The following is a 16,674-nucleotide window of genomic DNA, read 5'->3' as shown; positions in this document are numbered from 1 at the left end:
AAGGGCGCCTCGCTCATCGGGGCGTCTCCATTCTCAGGGTTGTCGTTTTCAGGTATTCGTTGGATTTGGCGGGTGTTCTGCATTATTCTTCTTAAATTCGTGGGTAGGAGCGATGCCTCCTGCGTCGTATTCATTGTTGGTTTTCTCTCGGCAATGAGGAGCGCCTCTAGCAGGCGCAGACGTCGAGGGTCGGCGGCTCTCCCGATTATACTTATATTTTGTATAATACTGTCGCGGGAGATGGAAATATTGTGAGTAGCACGGGCGTGGTTCATGATGGCACCCTCCTGGGCGTGGCAGGAGATCCTTTTAGACAGACGCATCGTGGTCATTCCAATATAAGCGCCGGGGCATCCTCGGACAGGACATACAAATTGGTAGACCCGTTCTTCTGCTTGAGGGTTCTCTTGCTGGCGGAGAGGGTTATTTTCATCACCAGATCACGAGTGCGGCGGTTCTTATAATAAATTATAAGATTTATTCTCTTACTGTCTTCGGTCGGGGTGACGTTTTCCATGACGATTTTCTTCATGGAGTTCTCATGGAAAACGTCACCCCGACCGAAGACAGTAAGAGAATAAATCTTATAATTTATTATAAGAACCGCCGCACCTGTGATCTGGTGATGAAAAATAACCCCTCTCCGCCAGCAAGAGAACCCTCAAGCAGAAGAACGTGGTCTACCAATTTGTATGTCCTGTCCGAGGATGCCCCGGCGCTTATATTGGAATGACCACGATGCGTCTGTCAAAAGCGATCTCCTGCCACGCCCAGGAGGGTGCCATCATGAACCACGCCCGTGCTACTCACAATATTTCCATCTCCCGCGACAGTATTATACAAAATATAAGTATAATCGGTAGAGCCGCCGACCTCGACGTCTGCGCTGCTAGAGGCGCCTCATTGCCGAGAGAAAACCAACAATGAATACGACGCAGGAGGCATCGCTCCTACCCACGAATTTAAGAAGAATAATGCAGAACACCCGCCAAATCCAACGAATACCTGAAAACGACAACCCTGAGAATGGAGACGCCCCTGATGAGCGAGGCGCCCTTCGAGACAATCCCCGACTACGACAGAAAGAGTAGATAATGACATCATTCATCCGCAGCCCAATAGCAGCCAAACTACCGATGATGTCAGCCGGCATGACATCACGCAACGGCAGGCCAATGGGAACGCTGGAATGAATGACATTCCCAGGTTGCGAAGATCTGTCAGGATCGAGCTTCGCCGCAGAAATTTGGCTTGAAGTTCGCTGACTACAACCAATCAGAATTCGCCATCCATGACCCCCGCTGAAGCCCGTGTATAAATTCAGAAGGACCTATGCAATCTGCCAGTCCCCTACTAGCCCCCGCTGGAGAATGACAGAAGAGTCTGTCGAAACGCGTCGCGGCAACAATTGTATAGAACCAACTGTATAAAATATATAAAGAAGCAGAATCCAGATTTTGACTTTTCCCCCATGAAATGACAAATATAGGCGAGCTGTTAGCACGCACCTCCACTGAAGAGAAGTCCGCAATAAGGAAAATAGAAAAAGTCTTCTACAAAATAAATGCAGCTGAAGCAGCAATAATATTCAATAGAACCTGTTTAAAAGAGGGTCTGCTGCCAAATTATAATAATAATCAGACATGGCTTCATGAACGCATTGGTGATGGGGGAGTTCTCAAGGTGACAGACGTGCTACACAAATAATAATACCAAAAAGTTACCTCACATCAACCAGATACTTGAAACCTCATAACAAAGATGTCTGACTGAATCTCTAAAGGTACAGTGATCCCATAAAACTTACTTATCACTTGAGAAAATCAATGTAACTTCATCAAGTTATGGGTGAGGTAACAATTAATAAGTTATATCCAGACTAGTGGAAAATGGGTATCACTTCAACAAACACTGTAGCTGTCTCTCTGGTTCTATTTTACCTAGATAAGTCTCAGGTGAAAAACAGATACATTGCTTACCTTGTACACATTCATTAATGTCTCTAATTACTGGTGGTCAAAATGAAACGCTGTGTTTTTTAAACTCTAAACTAACAAATTTATTTCTAAGTTCAAAAGTTATATGCAGAGTTCACAATCTCAAAAAATATTTACTATTAATTGACAACAATGTAAAATTTAAGTATTTCTTAATCAAGTTTAATTCACAAAACTTTAATTTATTAAGAAAGCAATTTGGTTAGGTAAGATTCAAACCATTAACTATCACTCAAGTTTTAAACATATACCTGATTAATTAAACACCAACATTCACCAAGATATTACTGACTGGAATCCACATAAATATTCTCTGAAATCTCAATAATAAATATGCGCTAACAAAATGCTAAGTAATCACCATCACAAACCTTTGAAACACAGTAATTATAAAATTATAGTAATATGATAACACAGACATATAAGAATGAAATATGCAAAAATGGAAATACACCAACCACCAAAAAATATGCTTAAAGATTATATCAATCTTTCAAAAGATTACCTTCACTTTTAAAAAAAGGTTAAACTCACGTCTTTCTAAGACTTTCTCATAGATAACACTGCCAAGTCACAAAGACCTATACAAATAGCCTATATACAATTAGCAGCAAGACACATTAGAACTCACAATAAGAGATATGTTCATCTCTTATCAAAATAATTCTCTTTCACCTAGAACATCACTTTAAATCTTAACATAACAAAACCAGTAAACTTCACTTTACCTTTTGTAATTATTACACCACTGCACACCTTCCACAATGCTTGCACAAAATAATATTTCAGATCACCTCCTACAAAATGAACACACTCCTGGGGTGAGTTTTAACAGAACTGTTACAAACAGTACGCAATTAGTAACCCTTATATACATGAATGGGATTACTGAGAGAGAGAGAGAGAGAGAGAGAGAGAGAGAGAGAGAGAGAGAGAGAGAGAGAGAGAGAGAGGGAGGGAGAACCTATTTCCAGCAGGCTCTGTTCCTGACTGAGTGCTTCTCATTCAGCACTACACTTATAACTCCAAAGCCCTCCCAGAATACATGATACATAAAGTATACATACATTATACATATAAGTATACACGTGTATGGAATACATACCCTGTTCAGGGTTAAGCAGAAAAAGATATTTTAGACCAAATTCTTAGTCAGCTGTCAACATGTCAACTTCAACTACCTCTTTCACTCATTCTCTCTTTTTCAGATTATGAAAAGATAATAGGCACAGACACAGCTAATAAACATGGGTTAGACACACATGATGAATGTATAACAGAGAATTCGTCAATTGGTTGACAGCTCATTACAATAAGACATGACTACCTTCACACACATGAGTAAACAAGATGTAATGACCTGATAAGAATCTCAACCTCTCTCTGTGTTCAGCACCAAAAATTCGAGTTCATAACACTCAGTATACGTATTAATATATTAAACAAATAGAAAAACATTTTAAGATTACATGATACACAATTTATCTGCAAGAAAAAGACATTTTAAAATTATATCATTACAACAAATGACAAATCTGCAAGCAAAACATCAAAATTTTCACAGACACACATTTAACACTTGTAGAATGGTTATATATATTATAACACCTTATAATATATATACTGTATATATATATATATATATATATATAATCATGAAGCTACAAATGTCGCTTAATATCAAATTCATGCTACCTCGGGAATATCTCCGATGGAGAATTATCACTGACGGGGAATTTATATAAGTGATAAATGGATTGGTACCACTGGGACACGAACCCTCGATATGGACCTATTCAGCGACTCCAGTTGACGTTACCACTGCGCTATCAAGAGAGGTATAAGTCATTGCCGAGTCTGCTGTACTGTTTTTTCCCGTCGTGAGCGGGGAAATTGTACTTAGCCTCGGCAATGACCCACCTCCGCCATGATAGTTCATTGGCACATTTGGAACACGCAGCTGGTAATGTCAACTGGAGTCGCTGAATAGGTCCATGTCGAGGGTTCGTGTCCCGGTGGTACCAATCCATTTATCACTTATATAAATTCCCCTTCGGTGATAATTCTCCATCAGAGATATTCCCGAGGTAGCGTGAATTTGATATTAAGCGACATTTGTAGCTTCATGATTGCATATAAATCACGGTGTGATAAAAAATTTCATAATAAGAGCTGCGTGTTCCAAACGTACCAATGAACTATCATGGCGGAGGTGGGTCACTGCCAAGATTAAGTACAATTTCCCCGCTCAAGACAGGAAAAAACAGTACAGCAGACTCGGCAATGACTTATACCTCTCTTGATAGCGCAGTGATAACGTCAACTGGAGTCGCTGAATAGGTCCGTGTCGAGGGTCCGTGTCCCAACGGTACCAATCCATTTATCACTTATATAAATTCCCCTTCGGTGATAATTCTCCATCGGAGATATTCCCGAGGTAGTGTGAATTTGATATTAAGCGACATTTGTAGCTTCATGATTGTATATAAATCACGGTGTGATAAAAAAATTTCATAATAAGAGCCGCATGTTCCAAACGTACCAAGGAACTACCATGGCGGAGGTGGGTCATTGCCGAGGCTAAATGCAATTTCCCCGCTCACGACGGGAAAAAACAGTACAGCAGACTCAGCAATGACTTATACCTCTCTTGATAGCCCAGTGGTAACGTCAACTGGAGTCGCTGAATAGGTCCGTGTCGAGGGTTCGTGTCCCGGCGGTACCAATCCATTTATCACTTATATAGATTCCTCTTTGGTGATAATTCCCCATCGGAGATATTCCCGAGGTAGCGTGAATTTGATATTGCGACATTTGTAGCTTCATGATTGTATTTAAATCACGGTGTGATAAAAATTTTATATATAATATATATATATATATATATATATATATATATATATATATATATATATATATATATATATATATATATATATATATATATATATATATATCAATTATAATTTCCCTTGGGCATAAGGTGCTCCCAAGGTAAAGAACATTTGATGTTTAAGTGATATATGTGCCTTAATACAATATATATATATATATATATATATATATATATATATATATATATATATATATATATATATATATAATATATATATATATATGTATGTATGTATCGAGAGAACAGGGAAAAACGTATTTTCTTGAAGTGGAAATATCCTATTTCCATTTGGGTCAGTAGGAAAGGACCATAAACTCATAAATCTCCCTGCCTGTCACAACAAGTCGCCAACCATAACTCCAAGAATACACAAGCATGAACGAGGCGCTAAGAGAAATTGCATCTGGCCGTGCCTTCGAAATCCACGAGGGTCCTGCGAAGGAAACGCCCGGGAACATATGGTTAGTAAGGTGTGGGAAAACACCCTCACCCCCCTTGACTTCGAAGGAGAGCCCGAGGAAATAAGCCACTCCCACAGGTAAAGCCTAGATGTTTTGGCCAATCAAATGCCATCAATGCCAGAGACCTAGAGACGTCCTACAAGGAGCAAATACCCAATAATCAACAGGAATTCCTTAAAACACACCTCCAAGAGTTGGAATGAAGCAAGTGGAGGAGGTGCCTCAGGAAAGCAGTACCTGCCCAGAATATGACGTCATGGTTGACACAAGGGAAAATGGGAGATATAAGGACAGGCAGACAGGAAAAAAGGGAAGAGTCAGAGAGAGTCTAAAGGGGGAAAAGAGCAGAGTCTAAGCAGAGTGGGAAGATAGAGAGAGAGAACTATTCCGAAGTGAGGGGAAGCAGAAAAGAAACCGAAGGACAGAAAGAGAAGAAGTGTGTTAGTGAAGGGTAGACCCTCAAAACAATAGTCCCCTTCATCTAATTCGTTAAGTCTCTCGAAACCATTATTTTAAAGTCTTGAACCAATTAAGAACCAGTTAAGAAACTATAGGTGGAACTGTAAGACAAGAAGTGCAAATAAAGAAGAAACGGGAACAATTAATCATTTTGCCTTTAACCTTAGTAATTTATAATTTAATAACTGTTTCTAAAGAACCACTTGTTCCTGGTACAAATAACTCTCACGCCGCTACCCCGGTTGCGCTACCTTAGTGTTGGGCCCGTTGAAGGAAAAGAAACGGGGTCCGACAACATTAATATATATATATATATATATATGTGTGTGTGTGTGTGTGTGTGTGTGTGTGTGTGTGTGTGTGTGTGTGTGTGTGTGTGTGTGTGTGTAAGAAAAAGTCACAAGGAACCCAGAACTTTCGATTTCCTCACACTGTTTGGATAAAGCGGTGTGCCAAGCTGACACTTTCCAAAATGCGCTCTATAAATAGGCCTACTTGTTAGTTCGCTGTTATGAACAGACAGCTGCAGCACCCACTAGCATAAGAAAAAACTTCTAGAAAGAATCTCCTTACCTTTCATACAATATCGCTGGATACGGTTGAACAGCAATGTCACAACCGACACATTATTATCACTTTCGAAGTCCAACCATCTCTCATCCCGAGGTAATAAACAGGACCCATTCAAATCCTAGTCGCAATGAACGAAACTCCTCCGAATCCACTTGAAAGCTTAATTATACACTGCTGACCGCAATGGAAGTTCGAGTTCCTATGTACCGATTTCAGAGAGCTGTCCAGTGGAGGTTCCACCACGTTCCTCGCTCCTCTCCCTCCCACATGTGACTGTGTGTGTGTGTGTGTGTGTGTGTGTGTGTGTGTGTGTGTGTGTGTGTGTGTGTGTGTGTGTATGAGTCGAGGGTCTAGATAGAGTCACTAGAGGTGGCTGGGTCAGGGTTTTACTACAGACCGAGTACCTTTCAGCTGACGTCATGGGGCTAAAATACGAGCAGCCATATTCTCAACTTCCTTGCTTCCATGATAATGCGTTGGCTTTCCGGCCGCGAATGTCGGTTTCTCAATGAGTTTCAGGACGTCCCCTGAATTGAAAGTTTCACCACGTGATAACTGTAATCATTCCTGCAGCAGTTCCTGAAAGCAACGTCCAAATTTACGGATGATCTTAGTACCGGCAGGGACACTTTTGTTTTCATAAACATCACGAATTGGCCAGAACATTTGACAATGTTTTGTCAAATCGAGATTGCTGACGGCATCGTGTAGCCTGTTTCCATAACATATTGGTACACGCTTCGATAACAGTGCGTCAGTTCATACAACATGCATACAAGCATTCTGATTTCATCTCTAAGCGAAAATAAAGGCTAATACCATTTACTTTTTTTCATTTAAAACAACAAAAAAATGCCTTAAACGGTCGCCTATGTATGTGTGCCCATAAAAAATTCCCAATTTTGTTCATCGTTTTGCAAAGCAAGTCCTCAATATAACGAGAGAGAGAGAGAGAGAGAGAGAGAGAGAGAGAGGGGGAGGGAGTCGCTGAACTCTCTTTTTAGATAATATTTACCAGCTGAACCATATTAACTTTGGTGTACGAGTACTGTACTCACTGACTCCTAAACAGATGATATCCCTTCCTTGACCTCTATCCTAACTTCCCTTGAATTTCGTGATGAAATCGAACCAAGGGCAGTTATTAACAGTGGGCAGCGAGAGAGTGAGAGAGTTCAACGATAGCAAAATAGGGTGTATTACGATCAGAAGTCACAAGTAAAAGATCAGATACATTAAACAAATACCCAGCATGTTCAAACAGGCTAATTCAGAAAAATAATAATGTGCAAAAGTTAAAAAGATATAACCTCTTTTATGAAGTTTCGAGAAGGGTTTCGTACATTTTTAGCGCGCTGCATCTTTGAGCGGTTAGCTCTAAAAGTCCAAACTGTAGTGACTGCACTCGGACGATAGGCATAGTTACCTAAGCCAACTGCATCTCTAGCTTTTTATCTTATTTGGGGTGATAGGTGAACGAAGGACGGGGATTCAGGGACAAATACGCATGTACCGAATACCGTTAAACGTCTATTATTGGGTGGTAAAATTTGGAGCTTCCTCAAGAAGGAAAGTACTCAATGGCGCCTTTGATTTTATCTGGGGTGATGAGATCGGCACGACTAATGACTGAATTGAGATTCGAAGAGTTAATGCCATACCTCATGCATGAGTAATAGCCAGAGTTCAGTTTTAATACACACTGCATCACTTTTTGATCTGACCGACAGTGACTCAAAACAAGTATGAACTGGTTCTTGATAGTCTCATCAAGATGGCAATGTCATACCTTTGCTCACGCTACCATTTTGCCTCTCTCCAGTTAAAACATCCTACTGAGAGTATATGAATGAAAGGGAATAAAACTTGCTTTTAGGTGAAGTGAATGATGATTTACAACAGGACTTACGTAAATTCGATGAATGCTTCTTACCCGAACAACAAAACTCATGCAAATGAAACATTTTATAATAGAAGCCAAAACAGAGTCATTGTGGTGGAAATGGACACACAATCGGCAAGAGAAATTCCACCCATGCGACAAGTTAATTCAGATTTCAGCAATGCAGGCTGCCTTACTCGGCGCCAAAACACCTGTACCACAATCTTCTACATTCTTGGTTTTATCTCCTTTGAGTTTCCTCTATTTACACATTTTTTTTCTTTAAATTACTGATTTGTTTACATGTTCCTTGAAATTACTTTTATATCTTTAAATTACTGATTTGTTTACATGTTCCTTCAAATTACTTTTATATCTTTAAATTACTGATTTGTTTACATGTTCCTTGAAATTAATTTTATATAACTTTGTTTATCGTAGTGCTCTATGCACCGTTACTTACAGTTTTGTGCGTGGTCAATAATTTGTGAAGCCATTCTGTTAAATCTTAGTTTAACTGTGGATTTCCTAAATAACTCATTAACAAAGACAGCCAAGGAGCAACGCAAGTATGCATCAATTTAATCTAAAATCTAAATCGCTTGAATGCATTTGCAATGATTCTGTCATAAAACAAAAGTTGTCAGGATTGACGAAATCGAAAGAGAAAACAATACAGAAATATCGCGCGCCATAACTATGCTAAGCCACAATAAAAACAAAAAATCCTTTTCGTTTACACAGAGAGCTCGCCATCGCTTCATGGCGAAACAAAACAAGCTACTAACACTAAGCAGAAAGTAATTTAGTAAAAAAAAATACTCAGGTGTTAAGAGAAATAATTAAGAGTTAGTGGTATAAAGTGTACGATTAAATAAAAAAAAATACTTCACTAGAAGCAAGAACAAAAAAGAAAAGGCTTTTTCGGTTGACGACTGGTTTAATTTACACACACACACACACACACACAAAATTAATAATTAACGTTCCCAAAAGCTGGAAACCAATCATTTTACGATTTCTTCAAGAAAAAATGAGAAAAAATCTACAACACTTATAATTCACTTGAAACTGCGACAAATACGTACACATAAGGCATCGTGCTTACCCCATACAAATGGGGAAAAAAGCACGTTAAAAGAAGAAGAATATCTTCATACTCGTTCGTCCTCATCAATAAAAGGTGTGACCACGAATATGCATGAGAAGAGAAGTTTTCACCCGTGAATCATAATAACCCAGGAGTCCACAACGTGGCGAGTTCTGTTGTCATTCCAAGAGTTATGTGCGGTTCTACCAGAAATATCAGTTGCCTCTAAACTGATTAGCCTATGCTATTACATCTTAAATATGCAACCTTACCTATGTCCTAACGATTACTTTGTAGACTGTATATTTACATTGCATCAATTATGCACAGGTTCATCACAGTATTTAAGTAACACTTTTATTATAATTTCATCAGAACGTAATGCTTCTGTATTTGTACATTTGAAAGCACATCTACAAGAAGTAAAAATAGGCCTACTTATTTAATTTTATATAACATAACCTTCACAACCACTGATGGATTATGTAATTTATTGGATAATTTGTAGCAGAAGCTGACGTTTGCCTATGCAGGGGTACATAAACAAGTGGTACGAAATTGCAGACGTTGTTTTCGGGCAATATCCAGGCTATGTTGTGAATACAGCGTAAATTTTTCCTGGATGATACAATAGTATTCTCACCCCCAAGTATTGCAAGTACAGTACGCCCTCCTCCTACAGGAGAACTACAGAACCTTCTGACCTCAAACTTGGGGTAATAAATATGCTTAATATGGGCAGCGTTAAGTAGGAACCCAGGATGCTAGGTTAGTTTGGGTTAAACTATAATATCCTTTACTTCACTTCATGAATTACATCAGCCTAGGTCAGGTTAGGTAAGGAAGGGGAGGGGGTTTGGGGGGTTTCTAGGGGCCCAAAGACCAAGACCCTAGCCAGTTAAGACTTGGCGCCTTTGGTTACATAATGATGTATCCCCTGCAATGCACTCTGTCACCATGAAAACTACATTAGGCTGCGGAGGGGGGGCGAGTTACAATCCACCAGGTAATGACCCAGCATCCTAGATTAGGTTAGATTAAATTATATCCCTGAATTTCCCTCTGATTTACATTTCAGGCCAGCGTTCTGAGCACTAGACTAGGTATGTTAGGATGCATCACCAGTATTGCCATTACCTCATTTGGAGCCTTTCATGCTGCTTTTCTCGTGTTTGGGGGTAAAAATGTGTATAAGTTTCATAGATTCGGTTTGAAATATTCACCTATACTTACTCAATTCCCGAGGTGCGTGCACTCTTCCAAGTAGCTTAATGCAGTCAATTTCATGCACTGATTATTCAACAAACAGCCTAAATAGAGAAACCCTGACGAACTGGGTCTATGGGCACAAAACATGTTTCATTATACAAATACAAGAAGGAAACATCAAAGCCTAATTACGCTGTAAACTTTCAACCAACCGTTTATAAGTGTTGGGATAACGATACCAACGATTCACTTTCTCAAACAACAGAAAGTCATGAAATCAACTTTGCACCGTGGCCTATTCTATGATTTTTTTTTTCTTTATGAAGTTTTATCACTTGTTTCACTTTCCAAACCGGCCATTATTCTGAAGTTTCAAAAATAAAAATGCAACGCTACGCTAGGCCTATAGACCTACACTCGGGTTTCAATCAAGTTGCAAAGAAGACACGGTGTTGTTGCCCCCTGAAGGGCTGGCAAATCTTCCTCTTTTTCTCAGTCTCTCTCTTTCTGTTCCTGCTTTGCTGAGGCAAATGTAAAGAAGTAATAGATACGATAACACGAACCACGGCAAGGACATACGACACGCACCCCACAAGCTACACTGTAAACAAACGCAATCAGTGTCAGAGCGCTCGCAACTGTGATACCGTTTTTCTCTGAACAGAACTCCAAAGAGAAAAGGAATTGATTGATTTGATTAACTATATCTATTAAAACTGGCGTCACAACATCTAGGTTATTGACGCCGAGAGAAAAAGAACATCTTCAGTGACTGGTCATTTCTAAATTTCAATTTGAGAGGCAGAATGATGAGCCGCTTAGCCTCGTGTTAAACAATGGATAAAAGACTGGGGCCTGACCTTATAAAGAATATTATTAGTGAAGCTTGCAACAGACCTTAGTATTCGGTGCAACCAGATATTCGTATTGCATGTAAGACCAACAGCTTGCCCTGAAGTTCCTGAACTGGATGAGGGCGTACAAGAGCCCTGTCCGCCTTCCTACCTCCTAATCAGGAAGAAGAGTCATGTTTATGAATAGTTATCAACGCATTTAGTGCACTATGTCAAAAAAATTGCCATTTATTCCCCTTGAATAAAATTTCCTAGTTTTCTTGAATACTTATTTTGATGTATTTCCCAGTTTCTGTGAAAAAATACGTTGATGTGATTGTTTTGCTCCACAGAAGAAGCTTTTTATTATATTAACTATAGCAATGAGTTTGTATAAATTAGTACATTGATATTTAAAGTAGTAAAACACCTTTTTCGCAAATTTTATCCATCTCTATAAAATTAAATGACGTCTGATTGCAGTGTTGTCAAACTTCTTCTTGTGGAGAATGTATATGTTGTTTTCTTGTTGTAAGGGCACATGCCAGTGGATTAAGCTTGCCTTCTGGACGAAACCTTTTTTTTTTTGTATGTTGGGTTACGATTAAACAACTTAATGTTTGTGTTTTAGTTGATGGTTTGTTACGTAACCCTGTAGTTTTGTAGATGTGACAACTGTGCTATCCAATGTACTGCTCCCGAGTTTTCTTCCAGGGTGGGAACATGAAGCTCTGCCTGTTTCGCAGCAAACTCCAGAAAGGCAAGTTGTAGAAGAAATTCTCGTAAAATCCAGCCCCATCACCTCGTGAACTGTCGTCGTGATTGCAGTAATTTCTTCATAAGAATATTCTGAAATCCCCTTTTTCTTGCCATTTATGTTTTCCTCTATCGAAGTAACGTAACGTTTTGTCAATTTTTGCAGTAATATGTTAATGTTTTCTTGCTTCTTAATGTAACTTGATGATTGTTGTGTCCTTTAAATATTAATTATATGTGTTAAACTTTTTAAATGCGTATTTGTGAACCCGTGTGGCATCACCCAAAAAGAATTGGTGCAGGAAATATAGTTGATTGTTTCTCAACTGCACTTTGTTGGAAAGAATATAATGTTTCTTGACTTCATGGTACATTTAAGTAAGTTAGTAAACTCCTCAGCACTGTAACTTGGTCTCATTCAAAGCTAGGGCAGGAGGGCTTAAGGTTGAATGAAATCGTACCGAATGTGGGCCTAAAACTTTAAAGTTTCACCACATTCTTTGCTAGTTATAGTAGTACTTTGCTTTGGTCCTTCGAACGAACCGGATGCCATAACGATTCACAAAGGATTTTTTTGGATGTTAAAGATAATTTACGATAAAGTTCACGTTGGTGATGGATGGCTATAAAGTCATTTTAGTGTAGCTGGCACGTGTCCAAAGTTATTTGGTGAGCAGGGTAAGGTATTGAATTACTTGGAGTGTTTTACCAAGTAATCTATTGTTTATGGAACATTATTGTTCGTATTTAGTGATTACTCTGTGAAGAAATTCTTGTTGAATTTCGTAGCTATTTTGAACTTAGGTTTTCGTGACCAGATGTATTTTGTGAAGTGATGAAGAGCACGTGGTCAAATTATCTATCATTCAGTGAATGTTATTCGACCTATGAATAAGATTAGTTATATTTTCAATCGGGTTTAGATAATTTGCCATACATTTTTGATATTTGAGCAAGTTTTTATTGATCCATTAACAAGAAAATGGATTCCAAGATTAGGTAGTTATTGAAAGGGAAATTATTTCCTTACAAGATTTGCTTGATGAGACAGATAACTGCATTGGTGATACTGATACACCAAAATCGACCCTTGTAATGTATGAACGTTGTCTTATTGAGGGTCTACGACGTTTTGAAGATAGTTGGTCACAGAATGTGACGATTATTTCACAGGATAGTGAATATGATAGTTTATGTAGAAGTTATAGAGCAATAACTAGATGTGTAAGGAAAGCTATTGCTACTGCACAGAAAACTATGAGCGAGATTGACACGGGAGATATAAATCAACAGCCCGCTTTGCCTCCTCCTTCGGCTCCCATTAACCCTCTCCTCCCCTAAACTCCCAGCAATTAAGATACCTGAATTTAGCGGTGGGGAAGAACAATGGCTTGCATTTTGGGATATATTTAACAGTTTAGTTCACGATCGTATGGATATTTCCAATGTGATTAAGTTTTCTACCCTCAGAGCTAGTTTAAAGGATAACGCCTTTAAAGCCATAGAAGGTTTGCCTGTCACTAATGCCAATTATTCAGTAGCTATTCAGACCCTTAAAGAGAAGTATGATAATAAGGACAAATTGAAACGTAGACTTATGTCCAAGTTAACGCATTTAGTCCCTCCCAGTCATACAATAGAGGATTTGAACACGTTCAAATTGGAATATGAGAAGATTATCTTACAAATGAACACATTGAATTTAGATGTAGAGGCCATGAACCCCATCTTCTCTAGTATAATATGCGAGAAATTATCACCTGAAACACGTAAGGCTATAGCTAATAAACATAATAGTATGTCTCTTGATTTAAAGCAAATTTCCTCAGGTTTGAAATATGTTTGTGAATTAATGGAATTTTGTTACGAAGGTGAGAATTCTAATAAGAGAAAACGTGATCAGGGTAACTATTCTAAAGTGATTCCTCAAATGTGCAAAACGTGCAGAGAGCACAACAAAGTAACAGTAAGCCTAGTAATAGTAGTTCTTACCATAATTGTGTGTTTTGCTCGTCGAACCATGCCTCTCATGATTGTAAGACTTTCAAAACCATTGATAGTAGAAGGGACAGAGTTAAATATTTAAGATTGTGCTTTGCTTGCCTCAAAGGAGGTCATTTATTCTCTGAATGTAGAAATAAACCGAAATGTAATATATGTGATGGGCCTCATTACCCGATGATTTGTAAGAAAACAGAAAACCCTGTTAATCCTGCTCCACCAAAGTTGAGTGTAAATAGTACTAATGTTAGTAAGTCAAATGTTAGTTCTGGGAAATCTCATAATGATTCTAAAGGTGCTGTAAGTAAAGGCGATTCCCCAGTAGTTATGACTGCTTCTTTGGGTATTGATCATTCTCAGACTAATAAGAGTTCTGTTTCGACTGCTCTTCCTACTGCTAATGTAATTGTGTCAGGGAATGGACATCGTTCCTTTGGGAGAGCACTCTTTGATTCTGGTGCACAAAGAACGTTTATTGCAACGGAATTAGTTCATAAGCTTAGTCTACCGTCCGTAGCAACAGTAGCCTTAAAGGTAAAACCATTTGGCAGTGATGCCATGGAAGTTAATTGTAATATAGTAAGAGTTGTGGTGAGACTAGGTAAGATTCGTACTGTCATTAATGCCATTGCATTCGATAGAGTTAATTCCAGAATTTATTCTCCAGGTTTAAGTAAGTCAGCTGCGTTCTTGACGAGTAAAGGCATAAAATTAGCAGATAATGATTTAAATTCAGATGAAGTGAATGGTATAGAATTAGTCATTTGAGCTGATTACTATGGAAAATTCATTCACAACAGTCAAATTTGCTCTGGAATACAGATATTGAATAGTTCTGGTGGTGCACTAATTTTTGACCTCTTCCTAGTTGGTCTTATGACAATGTAGAATCTAATGAGATTACTACATCAAATGTATGTTGTTCAAGAATAGAAGTAGAGGAAATCCTATTAATTCTTGTTGTGAAGTTAGAAAATTATGGGATTTAGAAAGTGTTGGTATCCGTCAATCTGAAATTAGTCCTGAAGAAAGAGAATCAGTTAAGTGTTTTAAGGATAAAGTAAAAAGGGTTGACAATAAGTATGAAGTGTCCTTGCCATTTAAAGATGAAAGTAGACCGCCTGTTAACTATAGAATAGCCATTGGTCAATTAAATTCCTCGCTACATAGATTCGAATCTGACCCCTCCTTGTATGCTCATTATGATAAGATTATCCAAGATTACGTTCAGTCTGGGTTTATAGAATTAATTCCCTCAGGCTCCCCTATTATAGGGCATTATTTACCCCACCATGCTGTATTGAAGGATTCAGAAACAACTCCCATTCGAATAGTTTTTAATGCTTCTTCCAAGGCTAAAGGAGAACTTTCCTTAAATGATTGTTTATTAACTGGTCCCTCATTAACTACTAAACTTTTTGATGCCCTGTTGAGTTTCCGTACAAACCCAGTAGCTGTGATTTCAGATATCAGTAAAGCCTTTTAAGGATAGGCATTTCACCTGACTGTCGTGATTATTGCAGATTTCTATGGATAACTGATCCCTCCGATTTGAAGTCTACTGTAACTTACCGGTTTTGTGTAGTTTGTTTTGGAGCTACATGCTCCCCTTTCTCTTGCAGCAAACCCTTTTGCATCATTTATCTTTACATGATAATCCCCTTGCATCATCTCTGATGAAGAATTTCTATGTAGACAATTTTAGTAAAACTTACAAGGATGTGTCAGTCTTGATGGATGAGTATCCAGTAATAAATGAGATTCTTGAAGATGCTAATATGCCTCTACAAGAATGGGTCAGTAATGATTCAGAGTTTAACAGAACCATAGATGTTATCAAAGAAAGAGTGAACGTTTTGGGTTTAGAGTGGTATCTAACACAAGATGAGATGTCACTGAAGGAAGTAAGTTGTGAGTATAAAGGACCTTTAACCAAGCGAAAGGTCTTATCAGTAATAGCTCGAATGTTTGATCCTCTAGGATTATTGTCACCAATACAGGTGAGAGGTAAATATTTTCTTAAATGTTTGTGGAGTAACTACGGGTGGGATGACCCTTTGCCAGAATCATTATGTTCAAGGTTTGATGAAATTTGCAAGTGTATTAGAAATGTAGAAAGTTTAAAGTTTCCTAGGTTTGTTGTACATCCTGAAGGTTCCCACTTACATGTATTTTGTGATGCCTCTAACAAGGCATATGGAGCTGCTGCCTATGTGATTGATTTCAAGAGAAGTGTAAGCAATTTACTGGTCAGTAAGTGTAAAGTTGCACCAAACCCTAAACAGACTATTCCGCGTTTGGAATTGACAGCCTTGTCCTTGGGTGTGAAACTTGCTGGAAGATTAATGCAGAATGATGATTTGAGATTGAGTTCTTGCACTCTCTGGAGTGACTCCATGGTTTCTATTTGTTGGGTGAAGAATAATAATAGTAAAATTCCCTATGTACGAAACAGAGTCACTGAAATTAATGAATTCAAGTTTCCTCTACGGTATACCCTCTAAGGATAATCCAGCT

General features: G+C 38.4%; 1 protein-coding gene across 12 annotated transcripts in view; it reads right to left on the bottom strand.

Annotated features, from left to right (window-relative positions):
• Positions 1 to 11,606, bottom strand: part of LOC136848589 (protein phosphatase 1 regulatory subunit 16A-like) — a 174,776-nt gene extending 163,170 nt beyond the window's left edge. For 2 of the 12 annotated variants that reach the window (XM_067120942.1, XM_067120945.1), the window contains exon 1: positions 10,592 to 11,419. The gene's annotated coding sequence lies outside the window, so the exon portion shown is untranslated. Of the gene's footprint in view, positions 1 to 6,386; positions 6,883 to 10,591; positions 11,420 to 11,464 lie in introns of those variants that run through there. The other 10 variants (XM_067120947.1, XM_067120946.1, XM_067120948.1 and 7 more) reach the window with 8 other exon arrangements.
• Between the last annotated feature and the right edge of the window lie 5,068 nt (positions 11,607 to 16,674).

This window comes from Macrobrachium rosenbergii, chromosome 19 (genome assembly GCF_040412425.1).
Source record: "Macrobrachium rosenbergii isolate ZJJX-2024 chromosome 19, ASM4041242v1, whole genome shotgun sequence".
NCBI classification, from domain to species: domain Eukaryota; kingdom Metazoa; phylum Arthropoda; class Malacostraca; order Decapoda; family Palaemonidae; genus Macrobrachium; species Macrobrachium rosenbergii.
Note: the sequence above shows the minus strand (reverse complement) of the source record. Positions and strands in the feature narration are given on the sequence as shown.